This window comes from Macaca mulatta, chromosome X (assembly GCF_049350105.2).
Source record: "Macaca mulatta isolate MMU2019108-1 chromosome X, T2T-MMU8v2.0, whole genome shotgun sequence".
In the NCBI taxonomy this organism is placed as follows: Eukaryota; Metazoa; Chordata; class Mammalia; order Primates; family Cercopithecidae; genus Macaca; species Macaca mulatta.
In genome coordinates this window covers 76,437,968-76,453,045 of record NC_133426.1, presented here as the reverse complement: position 1 = coordinate 76,453,045, position 15,078 = coordinate 76,437,968, and the positions used below count along the sequence as shown (strand labels likewise).

Genomic DNA, 15,078 nt, shown 5'->3' with positions numbered 1-15,078 from the left:
GCCTGTCCTACAAAAAATGCTAAAGGGAGTACTTCGATCAGAAAGAAAAGAACATTAATAAGTAATAAATAACCACCTGCACATATGAAACTCACTGGTAATAGTAAGTACACAGGAAAACACAGAATATTATAACATTGTAACTCTGGTGTGCGACTAAATGAAGAACCAATAAAAAATAATAACTACAGCAACCTTTCAAGACATAGACAATAAAATAAGATATAAATAGAAAAGAAGGTTTTAAAGTGGGGGGATGAAGTTAAAGTGTAGAGTTTCTATTAGTTTTCTCTTTGCTTGTTAGTTTGTTTGTATATGTAATCATTGTTGTCATCAGTTTAAAATAAATGGTTATAAGATATTATTTGCAAGCATAATGGTAATCTTAAGTAAAAAAATACAACAGATACACAAAAAATCAAAATCAAGAAATTAAATCATACCATCAGAGAAAATCACCTTCACTAGAAGGACGACAGGAAGAAAGGAAAGAAGGAAGAGAAGACCACAAAAATATAAAACAAGTAATAAAATGGCAGGAGTAAGTCTTTACTTATCAATAATAACATAAAAAAACATAGAGTGGCTGAGTAGATAAAAAATCAAGACCCAATAATCTGTTGCCTACAAGAAACACACTTCATGTATAAAGACACACATAGACTGAAAATAAAGGGATGGAAAAAGATATTCCATGCCAATGGAAACAAAAAAATTAGCAGGAATAGCTATACTTATAGCAGACAAAATATATTTCAAGACAAAAGCTATAAAAAGAGACAAAGAAGGTCATTATATAATGATAAAGGGGTCAATTCAACAAGAGGATATAACAATTTTAAATATATATATGCACCCAACTCTGGAGGACCCAGATATATAAAAAAAATATTATTAGAGCTAAAGAGAGAGATGGACCCCAAGACAGTAATAGCTGGAGACTTCAACACTTCTCTTTCAGCATTGGATAGATCATCCAGACAGAAAATCAACAAAGAAACATCAGACTTAATCTGCACTATAGACCAAATGGACCTAATAGATATTCACAGAACATTTCATCCAATGGTTGCAAAGTACATACTCTTCTTCTCAGCACATGGATCATTCTCAAGGATAGACCATATGTTAGGCCACAAGAGAAGTCTTAAAATATTCAAAAACTTGAAATAATATCAAGTATCTTCCCTGACCACGATGGAATAAAACTAGAAACCAATAACGAGGAATTTTGGAAACTATACAAACACATGGAAATTAAACAATATACTCCTGAATGACCAGTGGGCCAATGAAGAAATTAAGAAGGAAATTAAAAAATTTCTTGAAGCAAATGAAAATGGAAATACAACATACAAAAACCTATGGAATACAGTGAAAGCAGTACTAAGAGGAAAGTTTATAACAATAAGCACCTACAATAAAAAACTAGAAAAATTTCAAATGAACAACCTAATGGTGTATCTTAAAGAACTAGAATTGCACTTAATTGCACATTGAAAACTAACTAAAATAGCATAATGGTATTGTTTGTAACATAAAGGATAAATGTTTGAGGAAATGGATACCCCATTTACCATGATGTGATTAATATGTACTGCATGCCTGTATCAAAAAACCTCATGTAACTCACAAATATATACACCTACTATGTACTCACAAAAGTTAAAAAAGAACCAGAAATGCAAGAGCAAAGCAAACTCAAAATTAGTAGAAGAAAAGAAATAATAATGGCCAGAGTAGAAATTTGAAATAAAAATACAAAAGATCAATAAAATGAAAAGCTTTTTATCAAAAGATAAACAAAACAAAATCAACAAACCTTTAGCCCAACTAACTACAAAAAGAGAGAAAACCTAAAGTAATAAAATTAGAGATGAAAAAGGAGACATTATAACTGACACTGAAGAAATACAAAAGATCATTATAGGCTATTATGAGCAACTGTATGCCAATACATTGAAAAATCTAGAAGAAATGAGTAAATTCCTAGACACATACAACTTACCAAGATTGAACCATGATGAAATCCATCACCTGAACAGACTAATAACAAATAATGAGATTTAAGTTGTAATAAAACATCTCCCAGCAAAGAAAAGCCTGGGACCCAATTGCTTCAGTGCTCAATTTTATCAAACATTTAAAAAAGAACTAATATCAATCCTTCTCAAACTATTCCAAAAAACAGAGAATGAGGGAGTACTTCCAAACTCATTCTATAAGGCCAGTATTACCCTGATACCAAAACCAGACAAAAACATCAAAAAAAAGAAAACTACAAGCCAATATCCCTGATAAACATTGATACAAAAACCCTCAACAAAATACTAGCAAACTGAATTCAACAATACATTGAAACGATCACTCACTGTGACCAGGTGGCATTTATCCCAGGAATGCAAGGATGGCTCAACATATGCAAGTCAATCAATGTGATATATCATATCAACAGAATGAAGGACAAAAATGATATGATCATTTCAACTGATGCTGAAAAAAGAGTTTGATAAAATTCAACATCTGTTCATCATAAAAACCCTCAACAAACTGGGTTTAGAAGGAACATACCTCAATACAATAAAAGTCACATATAACAGACCCACAGTTAGTATCATACTCAATAGGGAAAAACTGAAAGCCTTTCCTCCAAGATCTAGAATAAGACAAAGATGCCCATTTTCACCACTGTTATTCAAGACAGTACTGGAAGTCCTGGCTAGAGCAATTGGATGACAGAAAGATATAAAGGGCACGCAAATTGGAAAGGATAAAGTTGAATTATCTTTATTTGTAGATGAAATGATCTTATACATGGAAAAAACTAAAGACTCCACCAAAAAAACGATTAGAACTGATAAACAAGTTCAGTAACATTGCAGGATAAAAAAAATCAACATAGCATTTCTATATTTCAACAGCAAACAATCTGAAAAAGAAATTAAGAAAGTAATTCCATTTACAACAGCCACAAATACAATAAAATACCTAGGAATAAACTTAACTAAAGAAGTGAAAGATCTCTATAATGAAAGCTATAAAATGCTGATGTAAGAAATTGAAGAGGACACACAAAAAGTGGAAAAGATATTCCATGTTCATGGATTAGAAAAACCAATATTGTTAAATATTCATAGTACCTCAAGCTATCTACTGATTCAATGCAATCCCTATCAAAATATCAATGACATTCTTCATGGAAATAAAAAAAATTCTAAAATGTATATGGAACCACAAAAGACCCAGAATAGCCAGAGCTATCCTGAGCAAAAAGAACAAAACTGGAGGAATCACATTACCTGATTTCAAATTGTAATACAGAGCTATAGCAACCCAAACAGCATGGTACTGGCATTAAAAGAGACACATAGACTAATGGAACAGAATACAGAACCCTGGAATAAATCCATACATCTACAGTGAACTCATGTTTGACAAAGGTTCCAGGAACATACATTTGGAAAAGACAATCTCTTCAGTAAATGGTGCTGGGAAAACTAGATATCCATTTGCAAAAGAATGAAACTAGACCCCTATCTCTCACTGTACACAAAGATAAAATTAAAATGGATTAAAGACTTAAATCTAGGACCTCAAACTATGACACTAATAGAAAAAAATTGAGGGAACTCCAGGAAATTGGACTGGGCAAAAATTTAATATCCCACAAGCACAGGCAACCAAAGCAAAAATGGACAAATGGGAGCATATCAAATTAAAAAGTTTCTACATAGCAAAGGAAACAATCCACAAAATTAAGAGATAACCCACAGAATGGGAAAAAGTATTTGCAAAGTTCTCATCTGACAGAGATTAATAACCAGAATATATAAGGAGCTCAAACCACTCTATAGGAAAAAAAACCTAATAATTTGATTTTAAAATGAGCAAAAGATCTGAATAGACATTTCTCAAAAGAAGACATACAAATGGCAAAGAAGCATATTAAAAGGTACTCAACATCATCGATCATCAGAGAAATGCAAATTGAAACTACAATGAGATATCATCTCACCCCAGTGAAAATGGCCTTTATCCATTTTAACTTTTATTCAAAAGATGGACAGTGTGAAAAGCGATGGCGCAGCATGGTGTGGTGCAGCTCCTGCTCACCTTTCCCCCTTGCTGGGCGAGAGGTATCTATGGGGTACCCACCACTGCCACTGCCGCTGGGTACTGTCTCTATGGCGAGGGGAAGAGGAGGAGCGCAAGCTCAGCGACACAAGTACATAAATAAAGGATAAAATATTTTCTGAAGCGAATCTTCAATCAAGTATAACATTTTGATGCTTGGCATCTATACTCCCTTGTGCCCTCACTATGCCAGCAGCAACTGTGGATTATAGCCAAAGAATTTGTGAAGTTTGGGCTTGCAACGTGGATGAAGAGATGATGAAAATTCGTCAAGTTATCCAAAAATATAATTACATTGCTATGGACACTTGAGTTTCCAGGTGTGGTTGCAAGACCCACTGGGGAATTCAGGAGCAATGCTGACTATCAATACCAACTATTGCGGTGTAATGTAGACTTGCTAAAGATAATTCAGCTAGGACTGACATTTATGAATGAGCAAGGAGAATACCCTCCAGGAACTTCAACTTGGCAGTTTAATTTTAAATTTAATTTGACGGAGGACATGTATGCCCAGGACTCTATAGAGCTACTAACAACACGTGGTATCCGGTTTAAAAAACATGATGAGGAAGGAATTGAGACCCAGTACTTTGTAGAACTTCTTATGACTTCAGGAGTGGTCCTCTGTGAAGGGGTCAAATGGTTGTCATTTCATAGCAGTTACAACTTTGGCTATTTAATCAAAATCCTGACCAACTCTAACTTGCCTGAAGAAGAACTTGACTTCTTTGAGATCCTTCCATTGTTTTTACCTGCCATTTATGATGTGAAGTACCTCATGAAGAGCTGCAAAAATCTCAAAGATGGATTACAGGAGGTGGCAGAACAGTTAAAACTGGAATAGATAGGACCACAACATCAGGCAGGATCTAATTCATTGCTCACAGGAATGGCCTTTTTCAAAATGAGAGAAATGTTCTTTGAAGGTCATATTGATAATGACAAATATTGTGGTCATTTGTATGTATGGCCTTGGTTCTGATTCATCACCCTATGTACAGAATGGCACAGGGAATGCATATGAAGAGGAAGCCAATAAGCAGTCATGACGTGAAATAGTCCTTTTATTTTTATTTTATTTCAAGCTACACACATGCTTGTATATAGGTTTTATCTCTGGTTGAATCCCTTGAAAAATAGACAGTACCTCCCCCCACCCTTTCATGGCCCATTTTATTGTCTGCCTTTCAGTACTAAGTATGATTGTTCCTATCTCAGATCAAAAAACAAACAAACAAACAAACAAACAAACAAAAAACACATTCAGGTTAAATTTGGCCTTAATTTAATATACTTGTTAGCAAGCGTGTGCAACAGAGAGTGGAGAAAGCTACATCACTGAATATTTTGATAAGCTTTACCTACTTGGGAGTTTGGTTTATTTTTCCCTTTTCCTAAATTAACTAGCACTGACTGTAATTTATTTCTCTGTTTCGTGTCTCTCCCTTCCATTCTACAGGAGTTTTAGCTATTTGAGAATGTGGACCATCAAATTTGTACTTTGGAGAGTGATTCTGACTCAAAACCTCTGTTTTATCAGAAATTTTGTTTTTACTTGATCTTAGCTGGAAAAATGACCATCTGCCAACTTTACACAGCATTTACTCGGTTTTGACCCACAGAATATAGCACATTCATTGTGCAAACTGTCAATTCAGTGATACTAAAAAAAAAAAAAAAAAAAAAAAAAAAGACGAGAAACTACTGAGGAGCTTAGTAACTGCTGTTTCTGTACGTAGTGTTTAATCTTCCAAGCACATCTAGTGTCTGTCAGTTTCTAATTGGCATGTGTAGGCTGCTCTGTGACTGAAGAATTTTCCTCTTTTTTTTTTTTTTTTTTTTAAATTTATTTATTATTATTGTACTTTAAGTTGTAGGGTACATGTGCATAACGTGCAGGTTTGTTACATATGTATACTTGTGCCATGTTGGTGTGCTGCACCCATCAACTCATCATTTACATCAGGTATAACTCCCAATGCAATCCCTCCCCCCTCCCCCCTCCCCATGATAGGCCCCTGTGTGTGATGTTCCCCTTCCTGAGAATTTTCAAACCAGTCTTACATCCTTCAGGAAAAATCCCTTGTGATTGGATATTTCGTATCTGCCAGGAAACTGGTACTCAAGATGTTGAAGCTACAGTTACTTTATGATAGCACACTTCCCTTGATCTGCTTATTTTTATTCCATCACTGTTTACTCTTGTTTTTTTTTTTTCATTTTGTAGCCATACTTACGATGCTCTTGATTTGTTGGTTATACAAATTGATTTTTTTAAAATCCAAAGATAACAAGTCTGTAGGTATATTTTGTACCAAATTAAATTAGAAGTTAAAAATTGTGCTTTCATAGTTGCTACAAAGGTAAGTAATGAAGAGATGTGGTACAAAACAACAAAATCCATATATATGTATATATATAACATATATTTTATGTACTCATATATATATGAGTACATAAATAAAGGATAAAATATTTTCTGAAACAAATCTTCAATCAAGTATAACATTTTGATGCTTGAGAATATATATAGAGAGCTAATAAAATTACCTGAGGAGTGTAATGCTTGTTTATTTTTTTGTGTATATCTTTGCAATCTATTTTACATATATTGACAAAAGAGACTGTGAAATATTTCACCATGCAGAACACGTGACCAGACCAGAGCATGTGTAGGATGTAGGAAGACTTTTCGGTAACCATTAACTCTACCCTGAAATGATGGACTACAAGTTAGAATGTGTATTACCTATACTTCAATCAATAATATTGGCAAATCTCCAAATGTTAGTCACATTGATTTGTTTCCCTTGTACATTCTTTATTCATGATATTACAGTGCTGTAACTGGGTGGTCCTTTTTAAACAAATATTATTTGCAAAACAGAGGGTATTATTTGTTTTTAAAGCTTTTGTAAATAAAGGCTTTAAAAATGTTTTCTTATTAAAAAAAAAAGATGGGCAATAACAAATGCTTATGAGGATGTGGAGAACAGGGAACCCTTGTACACTGTTGGTGGGAATGTAAATTATAATAATCACTATGGAGAACAGTTTGGAGGTTCCTCAAAAAACTAAAAATAGAACTACCATATGACCCCGCAATCCTACTGCTAGGTATATACCCAAAAGAAAGGATATCAGCTAGGTAAATACCCAAAAGAAAGGACATCAGTATATCAAAAGAGATATCTGCACTCCCATGATTATTGTGGCAGTATTCACAATAGCCAAGATTTGGAAGCAACCTAAGTTTCTATCAACAGATGAATGGATAAAGAAGATATGGTACACATACACAATGCAGTACTATTTATCCATAAAAAGAATGAGATACTGTCATTTGCAACAACATGGAGGGAAATGGAGGTCATTATGTTAAGTGAAAGACGCCAGAGAAAGACAAACTTCATATATTCTCACATATTTGTGGGAGCTAAACAATTAAGACAATTGAACTCATGGGGATGTAGAGTAGAATGATGGTTATCAGAGGCTGGGAAGGGTAGTAATGGGTGGGGGAGTGGGGATTATTAAAGGGTACAAAATATAGTTAGAATGAATAAGATCTCGTATTTGATAGCAAAACAAGGTGACTATAGTCAACTATCATTTATTGTACATTTTAATATTGTACATTTTAAAATATTATACATTTAAAAAAACTAAGAGTATAACTGGATTGTTTGCAATACAAAGAAAGGATAAGTGCTTGAAGTGATGGTTACTGCATTTACCTTGATGTGATTATTACGCATTGTGTGCCTGTATCAAAGTATCTCGTGTACCCCATAAATATGTACCTACTATGTACTCACAAAAATTAAAAATAAAAAAATTTTTTAAATGACATTAAACAATAAAAAAGATATAATGAAGACAATAGTAGAGGGAGTCAGTGGAAAAGAGATCCCAATACATTTCTGATAGACAGAAATTCAATAGGATGCTGGCTGATAAAGATTGGCAGATAAAATGACAGAGGGGGCTTACAGCTTGTAGGATCACAGAAAAGTTTGAAAATTGGAAATGCCAAGTAAGGCAGAGGGTGACAATGAAATATGATAAATTCATTGAAAATCTGTATATTAATCATTTTCCTCCACTGCATATAGAACTGCTAGTATTCAGGCATTGATTCCCAAGGCAAAGAAAAAAATCAGAAGGTTATTCTCTAAAGAGATTGAATAAATTGTCTAATTGAGGTAACTAATGTGGGCATTCATGTTCTAAAACAAAGATCTCTACTATCTGGAATTTAGAGGTCCCCCAGTATAATGGCTCTATTTACATAGGTGAGGCTTATTGAGTTGCAGGCCTTATATCTGGGGTACTAAACCAGTTTGCTCAACTCCTACACACATTATGACATTTCAGAACAGCAAAGATATAGAAAAGATCCTAAAAGCTTCCAGAGAGGAAAAACATTAATAGTTACGGGAACAAGAATTGGAATGGTTTGATCACCTGATCAGCAACGCTGGCTCTTAGAGAGAACAATGGAGGAATGCCTTCAAAATTCTGACAGAAAATTATTTCGAACCTATAATTTTGTCCTAATCAACTATCAATTGAGTCTGATAACAAAAGAAAGACATTTTAAGATCGCAAAGACTAATAAAAGTAAGTCCCAGCTGTACAGTAGGCCTAAGGAACATTTAGTCTGAATGGAAGGAAGGAGGGCTCCAAGAGAGAGGCATCAAGAAAAAGACAGGAAAAGGATTCACCATTTTATCCTTTTTTTTTTTTTTCTCTTTTTTTAGATGGAGTCTTGTACTGTCACCTGGGCTGGAGTGCAGTGGTACGATCTCGGCTCACTGCAACCTCCACCTCCCAGGTTCAAGCGATTCTCTTGCCTCAGCCTCCTGAGTATCTGGGATTACAGGCGCCATCACGCCCAGCTAATTTTTTGTATTTTTAGTAGAGACGGTGTTTCACCATGTTGGCCAGGCTGGTCTCAAACTCCTGACCTCGTGATCTGCCCACCTCGGCCTCTCAAAGTACTGGGATTATAGGCGTGAGCCACCACGCCTATCCATCTTTAAGAAATTAGAGAAACTTATGAATGTAGCAGACAATGCAAGAAAAAATAAAGGTAATTAGAAAATCCAGAAAAAAACAAGTTTTACAAATTAAGAAATGTAATACTATCAACACTTGACAGAAGAGAGAAAAATTTTAAATAATTAACAATAGTATAAACACTGTATATTGATTTTCAACTTCTGGAAATAACCAATATACAAAAGCACGGGATATTTAATTATAGAGATAGTTAATTATAAATGTAGAACAAAACATAAACATTACCACTCTTGGCAATGTAAAAACTAAAAGTACAAATGACTAGAATTGGTAGGTAGGGGAGAGAGATAAAGGGAACTTATGGCCTCTTTTTACAAACTCTTAATTTTTACAGAGAACTAAGAGATACTGTCCATAGTTTATGAAACAAGAAATAAAGGTCTAAGTATATTCCTCAAAAAAAAAAAAAAAAAAAAAAAGAGGAACTAAAAAGCATGATAACTAAATTGGGACAAGAGATAGTATAAGTGAGTTATAGCCTCATTTATTAAATTACAAAGTTAATAAAGCCTAAAATAGATGAATTAAGAAATAGCAGTATATAGGGAAGCAGTCAATAGAAGAACTAAACAGAAACAGTTAATAGAGTGAAAGGTAATCTCAGAGGATTAGGATTAGGAGGATTGGAACAGTGAAACGTTGCCTGCATTATAAACTTTTAGGTACTTAGTTCATATTTTTAAAAACTATGTGCATGTAATACTCATAAGATATAAACATAATCATATGGCAATTTAAAAACCAATTAGTAACTTTGAAACAGAAATCTTCTTTTGCCATTACTAAATTTGAATCAATCTCTCAGAACCTTTACCTGAAAAAGAGTTCTGGCAAGAAGCCAACTAAAGAATAGCCCCTGTCTCTATTATTTAACCTGCCTCTTTCCCTTAACCCCAGCCTCAAAGCCTTGTATATCCTTTCTCTTATAACCCACTGGTACTTGACACAAACTCTGGATTAAGTTATAACCAGCTTCATTTTCAGCCAGAGATCATTTTTATGGTTTTATAGACATATAACAAACTGTACATATTTAAGTGTATAATTTTTAAGTTTTTACATATGTATGTACATATCTGTACACCTGTGAAACCATCATCACAATCAAAATAACAAAGATATCCATCACTCCCAAAAGTTTCCTTATGCTCCTTTGTAATCCCTTCCCACTCAGCCCAGTCTCCGATGTGCTCTGCATTTCCAGGTAATGACTGATCTGCTTTTTATCACTATAGATCAGTTTTCATTTTCTAGAATTTTATATAAATAGCATCACACAGTATACTTTGTCTGGCTTCTTTCTCTCAGCATAATTATTTTGAGATTCTATCATGTTATAATATGTATCAGTTCATTCCTTTTCATTGATAAGTAGTATTCTGTTGCATGGATGTAACAGAGTTTGTTTATCCATTATCTGTTGAGGGACAAGATGATTTGTTTCCAGTTTTTAGTTACTACAAATAAAACTGTTACGGACATTGGTGTGCAAGTCTTTGTGTGGACATATGCTTTTATTTCTCTCAGGAAATACCTTGGAGTAGAACTGTTGGGTAACATATACTGTGTGGTAAGTACATGTTATAAGAAACTGCCAAACTATTTCCTAAAGTGAATTTTACATTTTACATTTCCACCAGCAGTGTATGCGAGTTTCAGGCTCTCATATCCTCATCAAAACTTGGTATGGTCAGTCTTTTTAAGTTTAATCATTCTAATAGGTATGTAGTAGTCTCTCATTATGGCTTTAATTTGCATTTCTCTGATGGCTAATGATGTTGATGATCTTTTCATATATCTTCTTTAGTGAAGTGTCTTTTCAAATACTTCACCCATTTAAATTTGTTTGTTTGTTTGTTTTTAGAGACAAGATCTGGCTATGTTGCCCAGGCTGGTTTCAAACTGAGCTCAAGTGATCCTGTCACCTCAGCCTCCCAAGTAATTGGGATTACAGATACCTACCATTGTGCCTGACTCTCTTTCCTCCATTTAAAAATATTGAGTTGTGTGTTTTTTATTACTGAATTTTTAAAAGATTATATATTCTTGATAACAGTTCTTTATCGGATATGTGATTTGCAATTATTTTCTTCCACACTGTATTTTGTCTTTTAATATAATTTTTCCATTGAATTGCTTCACACTTTTGTTGCAGATCATTTGACCATATATGTGTGGGTTTATTTCTTGACTCACTATTCTGCAACTAGATCTACTGTCTATATTAAAAACACTATGCCTTGATTACTGTAGCTTTCTAATAACCCTTGAAATCAGGTAGCATAGGTCCTCCAACTTTGTTCTTTATTTCAAAGTTGTTTAGGATATTCTAGGTACTCCGACTTTCCACATAAATTTTCAGATCAGCTTATCAGTTCCTATAAAAATGTTAAATTGCATTGAATCTATAGATCAATTTTGGGAAAACTGACATCTTAATATTTCATATTTTTGATGCTATTAAGAATACCATTCTTAATATTTCCAATTTCTGATTGTTTATTCCTAGTATATAGGAATAGAATTGATTTTTAATAATGACCCTGAATCCTGTGAACTTGCTGTATTCACTTACCAGTTCTGGTAGTTGTTTTGTGGATTTCTTACAACTTTTTACAAAGATAATCATGTCGTCTGTATATAAAGACAGTTTTATTTCCTTTCCAAATTGGTTGCCTCTTATTTATTGCTTCCTTATTTCACTGGCTAGAACCTCTAGCACAATGTTGACTAGAAATGATGAGAGCAGACATCCTAATCTTGTTCCTGATTTTAGAAGAAAAGCACTTAGTCTTTCCCCATAAAGTATGATGTTACCTGTAGAACTTTTGTAGATGTCCTTTATCAATTTGTGGATGTTCCCCTCTACTCCTAGTTGGTTGGGGTTTCTTTTTTTTAAATCGTGAATTGGTATTGGATTTTGTTAAATACTTTGTTTGCATTAATTGATATGATCATATGATTTTTCTTCCTGTGCCTTATAGTGGAATGAATTACATTGATATTTCCCCATTAAAAGTAAGGGTATAACTGATATGCAAGTTGAAAACAGCCCAGTGAACACTCATTTCTATATTCAGAGGCCTAAACTAGAATATTAGGAGAGGAGCTCAGAATCTTATTCATGTGGGTGGACATATCAACGGACATTTTCCTGTCTGTTCTATCATCCATTTATCCATCTACCTATTCACTATTCACTGTTTGCTAGTTACTTGCTCTAGTCAAATATGGTGCAAGGCACTGAGGATATAAAGAACCTGTAGACCTTGTTCTTCTGAGGCTCACCATCTACCTAGTGAGAAGACAAACAGGTAATCACACCAATGGGATGAATGCCATATGAGGTTCATAAAGGAAAGTCTATGGAGCCACAGAGAAGTGTTAACTCTGCTTGGGGTAGAGAAGATGGGGACAATGACTTTTGAAAAATAAGCAGGATACTTCTGGGCAGAGGTGAGAGAGAAGAGCATTCCAGAAAAGTGGCCATAACTTAGAGCAACTTAGAGAAACTTAAGTCTCTCCATACTTCCAAATGCTGTCTCCCCATGGCAGGAGTGGGAGGGACAGGCTTAAGTCCTAACATTTCTTTGAAGTCTCCCATTTTAGAAGAATTTTGCATTATACGTCACACACACACACACACACACACACACACACACACACACAGAATGAAGTGTTTTCTGTTAACCCTGAGCAGAATCTACACTCCAGGAAGATTCATTCTGGACTTTGGCAGACCACTGTCAGTAGGTGAAACACAATTCTATGTGTAGGAGTGGAGGGTCACTGGTAAACAATCGGCAACTAGGAGTAGCTTCTCGGGATAGTTGTCTAACCTCAGAATCATGTCAATCAGGCACTAGGCAGGCAATTAGAAATACCCTGGCTTCAAAGCTTGCATGTTTGCCTAAGGACCTAAATAATCATTTGCTCACTCTCTGATTACCCCAGCTCCATGATGAGCCAAGTTCTACCTAGCACTGCCAAAAAACAGCAAGAATGCTTTTAATAGCTTTAAAAAAGTTTTCAAATTTCTTTGGCAAATGAAGTCAGCTGTACAGTATCTTGCTGGGGTCTTAAATTGACATTGAACTTGCACCATGCAGAGCCAAGTTCTAAGCAACAAATAATTATGTTAGTACTAAAATGCTTGAGCACTTGCCAGTCACAATTTTCATTTTTAGTTGTACTAATGGTAACTGCTGAAATAGTAATCAGAGATCTCATCTCTTATCAGCTGGTACCTAGTTGTGTGCAAAGTGCTGCCATATCATGCTTGAGAATTGATTAGAAATGTTTTACATTATTTATTGCCAATAAAGGTCAAATTCTGTTACAACACAATGTAAACTTTTATAGAATGAAGAAATTTCCAAGTATAAGTTGGTGGCACATTTATTTTTAGCAATGTTCAATACCATAGAGCCCAAGGCAAACAAAGTATTTTGAATCAACAAAGATCCTGCTTTTCATAAAGGATAGTAGGCTACCCAAACTTTTCTATGAGTTCCTACTTCAGTGATTTTCAGCTATTTAACACTTTAACCTATGCGGCTTTAATAAATGTTAAACATTTCATGCAGTCTTTTTTTTCTGATGGCAATCTGCTTCCCAAGGAAATATCCCTGGTTTACAATTATGTGCTATGTATTTGTACCAGCCAAACAGACTTTATCAAATTTTACTTTTTTTAGTTTGCTTTATGAGAAAAGTAGTTTGTTTCCAAAAAGAATAAAAATATGATAAGCATTATCGTCTTTCTAAAAATTGTTGCCTCTGTGTTTATATGGGTTTCATTCATAGTTATCACCACCTTTCGCTTCTTCTGCTCTCCAGAGACGTAGCATTTATCTGAATAAATTTATTTAAATCTACCCACCCACAGTAATATACAACATAACACCTGCATTTCCATAAACCTAAATAATTCCTTCAATAAACACTGACCAATACACTACTGTGGAATGCAAAATAGACTGTGAAATGCAACAGGAATACAGATATCAGTAAGATGTGGCTCTTGCTCTCTACACAGTATTGTTTCGTATGATGACTCCTAACCAGTGGCCAGTATCAGAATTACTTGGAGAGTCTTTTCAGAATTGACATGGGCAGTGCTAAGACCACCAGCTAGGGAGATGACATCTGAAGTGGCTTTTGAAGGTTTGGTAGTTTGCTAGATAAAGATGGAACTGAAGGGGTATCCTAGACAGAGGGAATAGTATGTACAAAAGGGTTAAAGCATGCCACTTGCCTCTAAATTAATGGCATCTGTACAACAGGAATAACAATCACCCATGGGATTGTTGTGAGAATTAAATGAGAACATGTATAAAAGTGCTTGGTGCATTGTAGATGCTCAGTTAATGTTAGTTGTATTCTTCCCCACTAACATTTAAAATAAAATTGATTTAGACATGACTACTATTATTTTTTTACCTAGTGTGACCCTGAAGTAATGGCATATAGAATGGATAAGATGGAATCAGAAACAAAGGGAGAAAGACAAGTTTGCAGCTTGGGGGGAGATGGGGCAACATGGTAGCACCAGGTATACTCAGAGAGGAAGGACCTAAATTAGTGTTAAAAGGCAATCCAAAAGCTGGAAAACACACTTCAGGATATTATCCAGGAGAACTTCCCCAACCTAGCAAGACAGGCCAACATGCAAATTCAGGAAATACAGGGGGCACCACTAAGATACTCCACGAGAAGATCAACCCCAAGATACATAACCATCAGATTCTCCAAGGTTGAAGTGAAGGAAGAAGAGTTAAGGGCAGCCACAGAGAAAGGCTAGGTTACCTACAAAGGGAAGCCCATCAGACTAACAGTGGACCTCTCAGCAGAAAC

General features: G+C 34.7%; 1 protein-coding gene and 1 pseudogene across 4 annotated transcripts in view; one reads left to right on the top strand and one right to left on the bottom strand.

The window, feature by feature from the left end:
- The window catches only part of EDA (ectodysplasin A), a 441,701-nt gene that overhangs the window by 109,000 nt on the left and 317,623 nt on the right, over window positions 1–15,078 (bottom strand). The window lies entirely within an intron of this gene.
- LOC694244 (CCR4-NOT transcription complex subunit 7 pseudogene) lies at window positions 4,321–5,175 on the top strand (annotated as a pseudogene).